The sequence below is a fragment of the Urocampus carinirostris genome, unplaced genomic scaffold (assembly GCF_059441175.1).
Source record: "Urocampus carinirostris isolate Australia breed hairy pipefish unplaced genomic scaffold, RoL_Ucar_1.0 HiC_scaffold_52, whole genome shotgun sequence".
NCBI lineage: Eukaryota > Metazoa > Chordata > Actinopteri > Syngnathiformes > Syngnathidae > Urocampus > Urocampus carinirostris.
The window spans coordinates 67,501-72,500 of record NW_028283159.1 but is presented as its reverse complement, the minus strand read 5'-3'; the positions used below and the strand labels follow the sequence as shown (position 1 = coordinate 72,500).

Here is a 5,000-nt window from a genome sequence, read left to right as displayed (position 1 = left end):
GCGGGGATCCGCTTGCTCGGCGACCCTCGCCGAGAGCAGCCCCGCGCCGCACGGACACGCGACACCGACGGGCGGACGGACGCCGGGGCGCCGGCCCGAACCGTTACCTTTAAAGGACGGGAGGTCGTCGAGGCGAGTGCCGCCCCGGAAGCGCGCGCCGGAAGCGCGAGAACCGCGCCGAGCTAGGGTCGTCGGCATAGGGGGATTCCCCGGTTACGGGGGTCCCGCGCACGGCCGCCGCCTTTCGCCCGTCGCTGGCGGTCGCCTGTCGTCGCGCCGCGCCGCGCTACTGGGGTCGTCGGACGAGCGCGCTACCCCGCTCGCACGGAGGTAGCGCGACATCGCCCGCCGCCTTTTCTCGCGTCGCGCCGCGCCGCGTGGCGCCCGCCGAACTCGCTCCGACGCGCGGCCCGGGAGTGACCCGCGCCGCGCCCCCCGTCCCGTCCCGTCCCGGTCTACCCTCTTCCTCCGCCTGCGACGACCCGCCGCCCTCGGCGTCTGGCTCGTCGGGGGTGTACCGAGGCGGATCTGCTGCCGCTCGTACGTTAATGATCCTTCTGCAGGTTCACCTACAGAAACCTTGTTACGACTTTTACTTCCTCTAGATAGTCAAGTTCGACCGTCTTCTGGCACACCGCCGGAGCCGGGGCCGGCCCCGGCGGGGACTATCCGAGGACCTCACTAAGCCATCCGATCGGTAGTAGCGACGGGCGGTGTGTACAAAGGGCAGGGACTTAATCAACGCAGGCTAATGACCCGCGCTTACTGGGAATTCCTCGTTGGTGGGAAATAATTGCAATCCCCAGGCCCTGTCACGAGCGGGGTTCATAGGATTACCCGCGCCTGCCGGCGCGGGGATAGACGACGCGCTTATACGCTCAGTGTGGCGCGCGTGCAGCCCCGGACATCTAAGGGCATCACAGACCTGTTATTGCTCATTCTCGTGTGGCTGAGAGCCACTTGTCCCTCTAAGAAGTTTTCTGCCGCCGACCGCGCGGGGGGCCGCGGTACTATTTAGTATGTTTGAGTCTCGTTCGTTATCGGAATTAACCAGACAAATCGCTCCACCAACTACGAACGGCCATGCACCACCACCCACGGTATCGAGAAAGAGCCTTCAATCTGTCAATCCTTTCCGTGTCCGGGCCGGGTGAGGTTTCCCGTGTTGAGTCAAATTAAGCCGCATGCTCCACTCCTGGTGGTGCCCTTCCGTCAATTCCTTTAAGTTTCAGCTTTGCAACAATACTCCCCCCGGAACCCAGACACTTGGTCGGTTTCCCGGGTGCTGCTCGGCGGGTCATGGGAATAACGCCGCCGGATCGCGAGTCGGCATCGTTTATGGTCGGAACTAGGACGGTATCTGATCGTCTTCGAACCTCCGACTTTCGTTCTTGATTAATGAAAACATTCTTGGCAAATGCTTTCGCTCTCGTCCGTCTTGCGCCGGTCCAAGAATTTCACCTCTAGCGGCGCAGTACGAATGCCCCCGGCCGTCCCTCTTAATCATGGCCCCAGTTCATGACAACCCACAAAATAGAACCGGAGTCCTATTCCATTATTCCCAGCTGCGATATGCAGGGGCGGCCGTGTGGCCTGCTTTGAACACTCTAATTTCCTCAAAGTAAACGCTTCGGGCCCCGCGAGTGACACCCAGCGAAGGGCATCACGGGGGCTTTTGCCGAGAGGCAGGGGCTGGGACAGACGGATGCACGCCTCGCGGCGGACCGTCAGCTCGCGTCCCGGGGTCCAACTAGGAGCTTTTTAACTGCAGCAACTTTAAAATACGCTATTGGAGCTGGAATTACCGCGGCTGCTGGCACCAGACTTGCCCTCCAATGGATGCTGGCCGATGGGTTTGTGTTCGGCTCATTCCAATTACGGAGACTCGAACGAGTCCCGTATTGTTATTTTTCGTCACTACCTCCCCGTGTCGGGAGTGGGTAATTTGCGCGCCTGCTGCCTTCCTTGGATGTGGTAGCCGTTTCTCATGCTCCCTCTCCGGAATCGAACCCTGATTCCCCGTTACCCGTGGTCACCATGGTAGGCGCAGAGTCTACCATCGAAAGTTGATAGGGCAGACATTCGAATGAGTCGTCGCCGCCTCGGGTGGGCGAGCGATCGGCACGAGGTTATCCTGAGTCAACACAAAGGGGGGGCCGGGCCGGCGGAACGAGGACCGGCGCGCGCGGAGCCGCCCGCGCCGCTTACGCCCCCGCCCGGAGAGGCGGAGGCCGGACGCGGGGGACGCGCGCGACGGCTGAGCCCCCGCCCGCCGGACACCGCGTGGGTTTTTGTGTCTGATAAATGCACGCATCCCCGGGGCGAGGCCGGAGCCCCGCCCGCGAGTCGGCGCTCGTTTGCATGTATTAGCTCTGGATTTGCCACAGTTATCCAAGTAACGGTGGAGCGATCAAAGGAACCATAACTGATTTAATGAGCCGTTCGCAGTTTCACTGTACTGGCCATTCGTACTTAGACATGCATGGCTTAATCTTGAAAACAAGCATATGCTACTGGCAGGATCAACCAGAGTGCGTCTGCCGCCGGGGGGGCGCTGCTGGTGGCGGTGCGGCCCTGGTCCGGGACGAGGCTGTGGCTACAGCCGGGCCCGGGGGGCCGCGCGACACTCGTATACGTTCGGACGGGCTGACGAGCGGGTGTCGTGAAACGATGTTTCGCGCGGAGCCCTAGCACGCGTGGCGTCGGGCTCCGCGACGGTCGGACGTCTGGGTGTGGCTCGAGACGGAAGCTCGACCTCGGTTCGTCTTGGTTCTGCCGCCAAAAGGTTCACGCCGAGGCATGGTTTCGCAAGAGGGCCCCGCGAGTGCCAGCCGTGGATCCCGCCTCACTCGTAACTCGTATCGGATTCGTCCGGCCTCACTTTCGTTCGCACATCGGACAGTTATACGTGTGCTTTAGTAGCTTCCGTTCCCTCTTAGTGAGGCCGTCCGTACGTACCGCCCCAGCTCTTTCTGAGGCGGGTATCCACTCGGCTCGGGGGGGCCCAACGTTTGCCTAGTATCCTCGGCGCTGGAGCTTGACCCGCAAAGCCGGAGGAGCCGCACGCCCGAACACCGGCTTGCGCCGGCCGACGTGGGCCCTCCGAGGCGGGTCTCGTGTGCCAATCGCTCAGTTGGGGAACCGGCAGGCCCGTGGGCCGACGCCGGCTCACCCGGGGGTGAAGGGTGCTTCGATGGAGGCCCCCTGTCAGCCTCCGCGGAAGTCCGGCTTCAATACTTTAAAGTTTGAAAAACTTAGACATTTTTCGAGAACCGGAGCTTAGAGGGGTACATGCAAAAGCCAGGGCCGCGGGAAGCGCCCTAAATACTTCAATACTTTAAAATTTGAAAAACTTAGAAATTTTTCGAGAACCGGCATCTTCCCTCGGTAATTGCGAGATGCGAGGCCGCCCCTAGCCTCTGCTCTGTCGGACTCAATGGTCACGGGTGGCCGCTGATTAGCCCTGGTGCTCACCTCTCAAAATTGCGAGTCCCTAATATAATTCTGGCTGTCGGCTGGAGAAGGGGGTATAAAATCGGCACTTGAGGGAACGCCGGGCCCTCAAGTTCGGGGCCCTCTAGCGGATTTTTGAGGTACTGCACTCCCATTGGAAATGCATTGGCCATAGCAATACATGGGCGCTCCGTCCACTACAATGTAATTCCCTCACAATATCTGCCCCCGCGTGGCCGCGCGATGCTACTGCTGCCCCGTTGGGAATGAATGGGCCTTTCGGAGGCCATAAATACAGCGCCGCTGCATGGATTTTGGCGGTACTGCGGCTGTCGTTGAAAATACATGGACCCGTCTGAATGAATGGGCCTTTCGGATTCCATAAACCCAGCGCCGCTGCATGGATTTTGGCGGTACTGCGGCTGTCGCTGAAAATACATGGACCCGTCTGAATGAATGGGCCTTTCGGAGGCCATAAACTCAGCGCCGCTGCATGGATTTTGGCGGTACTGCGGCTGTCGCTGAAAATACATGGACCCGTCTGAATGAATGGACAAAATATAAATCAGACACTACAGAACACAAGCATAATCCAAGATTACAAAATCATCTCAGCCTTTAAAAGAAACAAAAACCTGAAAGACTACTTAGTAAAAAGTAAATTACCACCAGAAATCAACATAACACAAACGCAGGGCCCCACATTCTACAAACAAGCCACCACAGTTAGGAACACCGTCACCAACACAAACTACCTAATTAAACAAACAATCACACCTGCTACGGAAAACTGAAAATACATGGACCCGTCTGAATGTATGGGCCTTTCGGAGGCCATAAACTCAGCCAGCGCCGGGCCAGTGTTTGGGGTATTGTGCCCGCCACTAGTGGCTGAATACATAATAATAATAATAATAATAATAATTCCCTTGTATTGTCATTCTGTGTAACAATGTACACAGAACGAAATGTCGATTGCACTGGGCTAGTGTTGAGGGAACGTCGGGCCCTCAAGTTCGGTGGCTTGGAGCGGATTTTTGAGGTACTGCACTCCCATTGGAAATGCATGGGCGCTCCGTCCACTACCATGTAATTCCCTCACAATATCTGCCCCTGCGTGGCCGCGGGATGCTACTGCAGCCCCGTTGGTAATGAATGGGCCTTTCGGAGGCCATAAATACAGCGCCGCTGCATGGATTTTGGCGGTACTGCTGCTGTCGCTGAAAATACATGGACCCGTCTGAATGAATGGGCCTTTCGGAGGCCATAAATCCAGCGCCGCTGCATGGATTTTGGCGGTACTGCGGCTGTCGCTGAAAATACATGGACCCGTCTGAATGAATGGGCCTTTCGGAGGCCATAAATCCAGCGCCGCTGCATGGATTTTGGCGGTACTGCTGCTGTCGTTGAAAATACATGGACCCGTCTGAATGTATGGGCCTTTCGGAGGCCATATACTCAGCGCCGGGCCGGTGTTTGGGGAATCGTGCCCGCCACTAGTGGCTGAATCCCGGGCTAGTGTTGGGGGACTTGTGCCCGCCAATAGT

The 5,000-nt window shown here is 58.4% G+C and overlaps 1 non-coding gene across 1 annotated transcript; it reads right to left on the bottom strand.

Annotated features, from left to right (window-relative positions):
* Nucleotides 1–546: 546 nt before the first annotated feature.
* Nucleotides 547–2,533, bottom strand: LOC148345354 (18S ribosomal RNA). Its single transcript, XR_015848649.1, has one exon. It is a non-coding gene; the product is annotated as an 18S ribosomal RNA (ribosomal RNA).
* Between the last annotated feature and the right edge of the window lie 2,467 nt (nucleotides 2,534–5,000).